The 11,337-nt window shown below is 38.1% G+C and overlaps 1 pseudogene; it reads right to left on the reverse strand.

Annotated features, from left to right (window-relative positions):
* Positions 1–652: 652 nt before the first annotated feature.
* Positions 653–4,790, reverse strand: LOC117719640 (RNA-binding protein EWS-like; annotated as a pseudogene).
* Between the last annotated feature and the right edge of the window lie 6,547 nt (positions 4,791–11,337).

The raw sequence follows: 11,337 nt of genomic DNA on the forward strand, positions 1-11,337 counted from the left end.
GCACCATAGTAAAGCTAAATCCTACAGTGCAGCCAAAGCCAAGGAGAGTAACTGGCCTCTGCAGGCACCACTGCAGACACTCCATTGGATGCAGAGCCTCTGAGCACTCTAGTTCTGGTCATTTCTTGCTTCTTTGCCCCGTCTTTACTTCTAAATAACTGCACCACTGATTTAAGTTGGATTAATGATTTTAGTGAGGATCAGCAAATCAAGAGTGCAGGTTTTGTTTTGTTGTGTTGTGTTCTGTTTCTGTTTTCCTTCACATCCAGCCAAGAGTTGGTTTATCAACAATGCAGCCGTTCATGTTGTTATACTTTGAAAGAGATGACTCATTCCAGCAGTCTGTTGTGATGTCACCAAGACTGCCAGAAAACCAATGGGAAGGTTTTAGAAGACATATGAAATATTTGAAAGTGTTATTATTCCCATTGCAATCGCTCCCACAATGCTTAGCACTTAAATTTGGTGCCATGAAGATGTTCTCAAAGTCTTTTTAAAAACAAAAACAAAAAACAAAACAAAACAAAACTGTTTAACTTGTTTTAATGTTTCTTCACAAATGGTGAAAATACTAAAGTACAGACAAGGAATAATCATAATGTTGTCGACAACATTATACATATGGAATTATAATTTTAAAACATTTTCTGGTTTAAAAAATGAATCGGGTTGTCAATGTAGCTCTGCTGGTCTCTAGTAGGGCTGGCCTCTGCGTTCCTCTTTTTCGGTGCTCGCCTTTATCCATTTTCCCAGGGCTTCCATGTCCGCCTCTTCTTCCTCCTTTAAAGGTTCAGGAGGCTGCCCAGGATCACCTCGTCTTCCTCCACCAAAGCCACCTCAGTCCATGCCACAGTCACCTTATAAGCCTCCTCTGCCACATCTGAACATTCCTCCGGGACCATCACAGTCCATGAGCCCACCTTTTCCTCTTCTCGTGCCAGCAGGGCTGCTTCGGCCACGATCACCACCGGGAGGTGGGAAAGGGTAGAGGGAGGATGCTCTTGGGCTTAGGGGTCTTTACACTGGTTGCATTCTGTTCTCCAAGCAAAATTCTGGTTTCCACAGCCTAGATTGGGACACTGCCAGTCTCCAGACCAGTGCTGGATATTTCTTCCTCCAGAGGGGTTCCCTCTGGAGCCTCTGGGCCCTCTTGGAGGAAAGCCTCCTCTGTCTCCTCCACAGCCTCCCAAGTGACCCATGGGTCCTCCAGGATCTCCACGAAGTGGTGGTGGCATCACTCTGCCCTCACGAGGTGACAAGCCACCCTGCATGCCGTTCATTGAAGGTGTCTTTCGGGCAAAAAAACCTTTAAGTTTGCTTCCTTGAAGATCTTTCCCATCAAACTATTCCATGGCAGCCGGGATCTTCATAGATTGCTGAGGCACTACCTTTAGGCTTTCCTGTCTCCTTATCGAGGTAGATACGGATCATGGCTTATCCAGTTCTCTTGTTCATCTTGACAGCCTCACACACCTTAAAGAAGCCTGCCAGATCATCCAGGATCACATTGTCATTTAATCCTTGCACATAAATTGCAGTGTTGTCAGAGTCTTCATTGGGATTTATAGGAAGGCCTAAATCAAGATCTGGTCTTTCATCCATGGGTCCTCCAGGCTTATTGAAGCCACCTCACTCTCCAGCATCCACTTCATGGTGTCCTCCCCACCCAACTCTGTTCTTCCTCCAAAATCAAATCCCCCTCTCTCCCTGACCGGGTTGGGCCACTCAAGCTCCAGTTCTCTCCTGGTCCAGAAAATCCTCCAGACTCCTGCCCATAAACAACTGTGCTACTGGGTTGGTCATGTCAGAATGAACTCTGCTGACCGTAGCTGCTGCTCTGTTGGCTATATTGATATGGAGCCTGGCTCTAGAATCCAGTCTGAGGCGGGTAACTAGTGGGAGGCTGCTGCCCATAGCTGCTTTGTTGACCATAGATATTCTGCTGTCCATAGCTGCTCAGCTGCCCATAGGTGTTCTGCTGAGAGTAAGTAACTGTTCTGATCATAACTAGTTGGCTGTGAAGAAGAGTAACTGATAGGAGAATAAGGTGGAGGGGCGGTTACTGGCTATATTGGGCAGCTCCCAGGTACCTGCGGATAGCCTGGGTTGGTTATAATCCCCTGTGCTAGATTGAAGTTGACTAGTCTCAGCAGGCTTGTTACTATCCTGTAGTCTTGTAGGTGCGGTGGCTGCTGGCTGCTGGCTGCTGGCTGCTGGCTGCTGGCTGCTGGCTGCTGGCTGCTGGCTGCTGGCTGCTGGCTGCTGGCTGCTGGCTGCTGGCTGCTGGCTGCTGGCTGCTGGCTGCTGGCTGCTGGCTGCTGGCTGCTGGCTGCTGGCCGTAGGCTGGGTAGGCAGGCTGAGTGTCATATGCAGACTGAGCTATGTAAGAGTCCTGCATTGTAGTGACTGTAGCAGTGGTGATGTCATAAGCACCAGTGCCATATCCTTGGACAGGCTGGCTGTAAGCCTTGGGGCAATTGGAATGGTATAACCAGTGGGAGGCTGTCCTTAAGAAGGTGCATATGCAGTATGCCTATAGGTGGCAGTGGTCTGAGCCTGGGTATAGTTGACATTAGGAGGCTATCCTTATGTTCTATAGCTTTGTTGCCCATATGCTTGGGTGGTCTGTGAATATCCTTGAGTTGACTGTGCAGTGTAAGCACTGTAGCCCTGGTGGGCTACAGCTTGGCTATAGGTACTGTAATCCATGGATGCCAGTTTCTCTCCTTCCTCCTGGTTCTCTCTGATCTCAAACTCTTAATGGTGAGTGTGACTTGGTGGCATGACCTTTAACTATATGGTCTTTCTATGTCCATCCCAGTTCTGAATAAAGGCACAGAGACTTAGAGCTAGTATAGGGTTTGACACTATAGCTGAACATATTCTCAGCTGTTTTAATCTGACAAAACTGGACTGGCTTATGTCCTCCCATCTGGCTGATTAGTGACCTCTCATTCAGTCCTGGGTCTGCTTCCTCCTCCTTGTCAAATGTCCCATGAATCACTCTCAGAGTTCCCCTCTTTCTGCCCAGAAGTACCATCTTCCTTTTCTACTTTGCTATGGGTCATCAGATTTTTATTAAGACCAATCAGAAGATGAGAGAGAGAGTGTTTACAAAATATGGTGCAGGTGCTGAGCAACTGGAATTACACACACACCCATGCGCACACACACACGCACACGCACATACACATATGCTTTCACAAATACATACACAAACTACACACACACACACACACACACACACACACACACATATATATATATACATATATATGCACACATATACATTAAACACAACATACATACATACATGTGTAACATTGTATATCTATAGAAAAATCAATAATTCACAAATGACAATAACATGCTATATTGATATTTTTGAGTCTTGCTTATTTTACTGATGACCACTTTTCCCCAGAAAGTGGCTGAAAAGTGAATAAAGCCAAATAAATTAGAAGTAATCAAATAATAAAGGTACTTCTGTCATTAATATTAGCCAATGATAGAAATATACAAATATTTCTCATTTCAAATCTTAAAATCTTTCTTGGGGAAATCAGCAAAATAATAAACAACAAAAGTTAATGGAAGATGAGAAACAAGAGTTAAAACACATGAATGTTGATTATAACTACTAAATATTCAAATAATTCCACATGGAAGTACTGTTGGCCAAATTATTAGTTTGACCTCACTTGGTTACATAATGGAAACACAATGGCATTAACATTTAAGTCTGGTGGATCCAGATCTGTGAGGAACCCTTACTTTAAGCCTGCTGAAAAACTTTCCTTCATACAGTACAGTTCTATTAAGTCCTGTAGTACTTTTTTAAATTACATATTAAGCCATCTTTTCCTAATTTATCAGTACACATTTTCCTATTGTAAATACATACACATATATATTATACAGCTATATATGTGATAAATTAAATATATAATTTTATGATTATATATAATTTATTAGATAGATAGATAGATAGATAGATAGATAGATAGATAGACAGACAGAAAGTCTTCAGACTGATGGACTTCCAACACTCAAGCTCTATCCCATCAATTTCTCCTCATCATGTATGCCAGCTGCATGGCATTTTGGACAGTATTATTTTGGAATTCAATGTGATACAAACCCATCTTCCAAAGAATTGAGGCACGGGAGAAAAAGAACAAAAGTCTGAAGCTCATCACATAAATCAGAAACTGCTTCACATTGTAACTATGATACATAGATTTGAAAACATCTGTCAGGGAAAGTTTGGAGACCTGAGGGCACTGGGTTAGACATAAATTAAAAACAACTTTGATAAATAAATGTTTTCCCCAAAAAGTGTGTTTGTTTTATGTTTTCACATTTAGTATTTCAAAACCATATATGTTACCAAAAAGCAATCATGCCATTGAAAAATCATGATATGACAGACACATGGTTGCCATGGTCTGCACACAGCTCAGAGGCACTATTTTCATCTGGCTAATGCATAGTTTATATGTCTTAAATATTAATGTCAGTTTCTTAACACTCATGGTCTGTACCACTGTTTTTTTCTTTCTTAAGAGACAGAGTACTTGACATAGTCTGAAATTTGTGTCAACTCTTTACCTCATCTCCTGAAGATAGACATGGACCACCATGAACATCTTCAAGAAAGTGCTTCATTTTGGTTGGGTGGCTTGATTTCTGTGTAGCTTTTTAAAATTAACTTAGTTCTTTGATAATTTTATTCACGTATTTACATAGTGTATTCTGGTTGTTATCTTACCTTGTCCTGTCACCCTCATACCCCAATCAACTTCTGCTTCTTTCCTAACAGTACCTTTCCCAGATTCATGACTGTTGGTTTTGTTTTGTAATGATGTATGTAGAGTTTGGTTTTTCTTTTCTTTCCTTTCCTTTGCTTTCCTTTCCTTTTTTTTTTCTTTTTTCTTCTCTTTTGTTCTGCTCTTTTCTCTCTCTCTCTCTCTCTCTCTCTCTCTCTCTCTCTCTCTCTCTTCCTTCCTTTTTATCCTATTCTTATTATTTGTATTCTCAACACTGAGGTTAGAAGTCTTGGCTTCATTCATGGGATATAAGCTCTCTTCTTATGAAACCTTAATTTTCTTTAAGTCTTTTAATTTGTCTTTTTTTCCTCTCCTTTATCGTAACATCCCACTAAAGGTTGTCCAATAGTCTAGTCTCCAGTCAATTTAAATATTTTGGCTTCACAGTTAATTACTTGAAAATGTCACATGAACAGGCTGGAGAGATAGCCAAGTATTTGAAAGTGCTGATCTTGCAGAGGATTCAAGTTTGAGTTTGTTTCACAGCACCCATGTCAAGCAACTCAAAACCACCTTTACTTCTGCTCTAGAAGATCTGATATACTCTCCTGGACTCCTAGTCAACTGCATAGACATGCTTATACACACACTCATTCACACATATATACACATAAAAAATAATATATCAAATCTTAAAAAGAAAATGTCATGTCAACTTACTGAGGGAATAATTTAGACCAAAAGTGTGGAAGCAAACATGTTAAGTGAAACAACATAATATTTATAGTTTCATAAAAGGTCATGCATAATATAGTTTTCAACTCCTTCTACATTTTGATCACACATTTAGACTTGCTGAATCTACAGATTCTGAGTCTACAGATGAGACATAATCCTAAGGAGCTCTGTGAACAGCAGCCTCTGAAGCACAGAATGGTTTCATTACAACCATCTAAAGAACATGTGTACAGAGTTAAAAGATCCATGATCTGCATGGGAAATGTTTTCTTACCAGAGTAGCAGGCACATTTTACCTGGCTGATTTTTTATGAGTAGCACAGCAAGAGCAGGAACAACCAGTACGATGAGTAGCAATGAAGCCCCTACCTACTTTTCTCATGAAAGTAAGCTAACTGTCCAAAGTGGGGCAGACCTTATGCCACTCTCACAAGTGCAGATAATGCATGGTGATCACGTTCATTTCTTTTGTTCTTTCATATCTCCACACCATCTTCCTTTTCCTCACCTTAACACCCCTAACACTCTCCTTGCCTTCTTAGATTATACATATGAGACTAATAATAAACAATAGCTATTTTTCTAATTGTAGCACCAAAATACTGGACATTAATAATATAAGTTGAGAAAGGATATGTTTTAAGTCATGGTTTCAGAAAGCAGAGTTCATGATTATTTATCACTGAGCTTCTAAGTCTGTGATAAGCCAGAAAATCACAGTAGAAGAAACACATGGAGAACAACACCAACCTCATGTCTGTCAGGAAGCAGTAAGACAGAAGAGGGATAAAGTATAACTTTGAAAGTCACACCTTCATTATTAAGCATCCCAGAATCTCCCAAAATAATTCTACTATTTAGGGACCAAGCATTTCACATGTGACTTTGTGGGACAGTTACAGTGGGACACAGGATTCATCCCCAAAAAAACATTTAGTTCTTGAGCCTTTAAGACTGGTATTGTGTAGTTTCCAACTCATTCCACAAATAAAAATTTGTCATGAGATTTGTACCCTGTTTTTTGGTCAAGAAAGTAACAGTACTATCTTGAATTCTATTTGATGCAAAGTTATTAACTAAATAAAAACCATTCAGCTAACATTGTGTAGCAACAACTTGGGCATAGGTAGAGCTATGGAATCAAAGTGCAGGAGTATTGGCATCTTATCTACTATTAATGCTCTGATTTGTTTTCTGGATAGTAACAATAAGAATAAGACATATTTGCATTCAATATGCAAAGAGTAGCTTCAATGGGCATTAAACAGGGATATCTTTGAACAATGTTTCTCATGCCCTTCATTGGTATCTCCTAATAATAAAAATATCTAGATGCACATGACAATCTGTTACAAAGAAAATACCAAAACCAAACCCAGGAAGAAATCAAGTTGGCTAAATGTGGTTGCCAGAAAAGGGAGGCTAGTAGAGAAGCCTTTTTGCTTATTTGGCATGAATCACACTGAAACAAAGGAAGTAATAAAAGTCACAATGAGGAACATTTAATGAAATGAAACTTTACATAAGCAATATAAATATTGCTTAAATAATGCATAAACTTTTAATGTTTAGCTGTAATTTTAGTAAGGCAAGGAAATGTTCAAATTTGCCTTGAACATTTCAAGGAGGTGCCTTGATTTTACTGTCACAGGAAGGAAGAGTGAAGTATGAGGCACAGAAAGACCCTTCTTAAACATCCTTTGCAGTTTCAAACACACTAATGTGAGGGAGTCATCTAAATACACCTAAGAAAGGCTTGAAAACATCTTTATTAAAAAAAAAAAAAAACAGGGACATTGCAATACGATTTTCACTCATTCATTCATTTACTATAAATCTTTGGTTGGAGAAATCACTCTATCCTCACCATCAGCACCATAGTCAGTACTACAATGTCTTCAAGTTCCTACCAGATTTAAAGAAGCAAAGGCTCAAAGAGGTCATGGTTTAACTTCTGTTATTCTAAAATTAATTAATTTACATGTTGAATAACATAATATTTGTACAGGTTTATGAAGTATATTTCAATTAATGAGTTTGAAGTGATTAACATATCCAACAGCTTAAGATTTGCCCCTTATAATGATGATATTAAACATCTTTTCTTCTAATTTTTTGAGATACACAATATCCAACAGTTTACTGTATTCACCCCACTATGCCGCAAACCATCAGAAGAATTATTTCTACCAAGCTGTAGCATACTGTATCTTTGACCCATATGACCACATCTTCCACCTATCCATTGTGCCCAGCCTCTGTTAAGCATATTTTATTTTTAACTTCTGTCAGAGAAACCATTTTCAGATTCCACATACAAAAGAAACAAGCTTGTATGTCATTGTACACTTGATTTCTTTTAGTTTAGTATCCTAAGTCCATACATGTCAAGGCACAGTGTTTATGGTTTGTAATGGAAAAATAATGTTTTGTCGTAGTTGAATACCTTATTTTTTATTGTTTCATCAGTGGTTTATCCCATATCCTGCTATAGATGATTCTTCAATAAACATGGAAATATAGGGTTGTTTTTTAAAAACATGTTGATTTGATTCTCTTTGGTAGTATTTCCTAGTATTTGGATTGTCAGAGAGATGATGGTTCTATTTCATTTTTGTGAAATGCCCACACTAATTTGTATAACTATATTAATTTTTACTCCAGTGTGAATAGTGTATTTACATTATGATGTTGTGAAATTAACAATGCGAAAAAGAGACAAGCTTTTCTCCATATCATCACTGACCTGTGTCATCTTTTAAAAATCTTTTTTTTACAAAAGTCATTCTAACTGATATGGTTGACTTTGATTTGAATTTCCCAAAGAATTAGAGATGCTCAGGATTTTCTCACCTGTTGGCCACATGCATATTTTCTGGGAAATATCTATTCAGATTGGTTGCCCACCATCTCATGAACTCTCCAGCAAAATTTTCAATAGAAGGCAAAGAAGAATTAAAGAAGAGAAACCAGCATTGGTCCTTGTGGAGCTCACGCTCGTCCACACACCTGCCTCCAGCAGAACATAGGGAAGGTAGGCACGTTTATCATGATAACAGGAAGTAGTCTAGAAACCCCTTCCTCTTAGTCTAAGCATATTTCCCACATAAGATTAAGGTCAATGGTTAGTGTGTCCTGGGCATATCCTCATTTGCTCTATCTTGTTTTAGGAAATAATAGGTAGTTTACTCTGGAGCCAAATATGAGAAAAAACAGCTAATTATTTTTTGTGTGAAGGTTAAGTGTCAGTCTAGATAAAACAGTTTCAAAATCTAAAAACCAATAAGAAGGTCTTTCTAGAAAAGAAACCATGGCCAGCGAACCATGACACACTGAATGAAGCACACTGAATGAAGATGATGGGAGCAGGATGTTTGCTAGAAGCCCAGGACTGGTCACACTTGGAAGAACTCAATGGTCAGTCTAGCATCTTCATTTAAATGAAAACCAGGATAATCACAGCTACTCCATTCTCCATGAGTTTCATCCAAATCTAGGGGAGAGACATGGCTGTTCTGAGTTGGACTTGAAAACTAATAAAGATAAATTACTCCTACGAATTTCTGAAGTTACTTATTAATTACAGAAATACAATTAAAAACAAAAATGTCCCAACCTGGAAAGGCTTGCCAAAAGGCTAGTAGAAAAGGAGAGAGTTTGATTCCACATTCAGCCAGAATATGATGTTCATTACAGGAAGTTTATTTCTATCAGACATAGAAGACATAGGAAGAAATCTTACTCTTATAGAGTGAGCCCATCACCAGCATCTCCAAATGGACAGTAATTAGTTATCAAGTAAGAGGATTTGACAGCATCATTTATTCATGGAATTTATCCTAAATTTACCTATTAATTAGAGTGACCATCTGTGTTATCTAATTGATTTTATACAAAGAAAAATTAAACTCATATCTTTTGCCAAAAGGTGATTTTTGCAGCCAGGAGTCAGTATTGGTAAAGAAAAGCATCCCCCAAGCCAGTAGGATATGGAGAGAAATGTCTCCCCATGTTTACAATTCTAACAAATGGTTTCCAGGTCTCTACAAAGACATACCTGAGTCATAACATTGACAGAAGGCTGATTCATTTGAAATGGTATAGAGAAATAAGTTACAAGATTTTTAAGTAAATGCTTTAGTAGGGCACAGTGATGCTTGCTTGCAATCTTTGCAGTTGAAAGGCATAGGCAAGAGGGTTCGGACTTTGAGGCCACCCTGCTCCACATGAGATCTTATCTCAAAACTTAAAAACCAAACAAACAAAAAATAAAATCTCTTACAATTGAAATAAGTGTCCCAGCTGAGCATTCTGTCACATATCTAAAACACAATCTCATGGAACACAGAATAATCAGGAACTCAAGGTCAATATTGCTAAACAGAAAGTTTAGGCCAGCCTAGGCTCCACGAGACTCTACCTATATTCATAAATAAACAAGTAAAACTAATAAATTAATTATAAGCTTGACAAAAACAAGCAAACACAAAACTTCTCTTACAAATTAAAATAAATATTTTAACAAGAAAGATGGAGGAGGTTTTGTCTTAATATTCCACACCCCATATTTTTGAAGTCTGAAGCTGAGGTTTGGTAGGTACAAGAGCATGCTCTCATTGTGACAGCAACAAGCTTCTGGGACAGTGAAGCACAATGATCAGCTAGTAATGCTTGGTTAGTGAAGTGTTTATGAAAAATTTTGACAAAGAGAGTCTGAAAGGAGACTCCCTGCAAGGCTGGGTAATATTGCCCCTACATGAGATATTAAACAAAAAAATGTTTACCTGGCACTAAATGAGAATGAAAGCACATGACCCAATGTCTGAGACATATTAAAAGCAGTAGTATGAAGGAAATCTATAGATCTACATGCTTGCATTTAAAAAAAATCAGAGAAAGCACAAATAAATGATTTGATGATGCAACTCAAAAAACTTGGAAAAACAGAAACAAACCAAATCTAAACTCATCTGGTAGTGAGAAATAATAAAAATCAGACCAGAAATCAATGAAATAGAAACAAGCAAACAAAGAAAAATACAAAGAATCAATTAATCTAACAACTGTTTGGTTTGTCATTTATTTTTAGAAGATAAACAATTTTGACAGATGCTTGGCTCAAATAAATAACAGGAAAAAAAAGAGAGGATCCAAACTGATAGAATCAAGGGTGAATAGAGAAACATTACAATAGGTATCAAAGAAATCCAGAATATTATAAGGGAATACTTTAAATGCCTGTGTTCCTTTTAGTTGGAATACCATTACAAAGAGATTAATTTCTAGATTCAGCCAAAAACACCAGAATTAAACCAAGAAGAATCAACAGCTTAAATAGACCCATAACAAATGAGGAAATTGAAACAGTAATAAAGACTTCCAGCCAAAATAAAGGCAATGGCCAGATGGAGCCACAGCAAAGTTCTACCAGACATTCGAAGAAGTCAGTCCTTCTTAAACTGTTCAAAAATACTGAAACAGAAGGAGTCCTCCAAAACTCATCCAAAGAAGCCAGTATCACTCTAATATCCAAACCAGATAAAGACACAGCAACAGGAAAAGAAGAGAAGGGAAGGGAAGGGAAGGGAAGGGAAGGGAAGAGAAGAGAAGAGAAGAGAAGAGAAGAGAAGAGAAGAGAAGAGAAGAGAAGAGAAGAGAAGAGAAGAGGGATCCATCAATATCCCTGAAGAACATATACTCAAAAATACTCAATATGATAATTAAAAATAGAATAGCAGATATGTATCAAAAAAAAGTATTATAGAAACCTGATACATTGAAACTGCCAGAAGAAAACACAGGCAGTACATGACAGATAGGACTCTGTTTT

This window comes from Arvicanthis niloticus, chromosome 14, assembly GCF_011762505.2.
Source record: "Arvicanthis niloticus isolate mArvNil1 chromosome 14, mArvNil1.pat.X, whole genome shotgun sequence".
NCBI lineage: Eukaryota > Metazoa > Chordata > Mammalia > Rodentia > Muridae > Arvicanthis > Arvicanthis niloticus.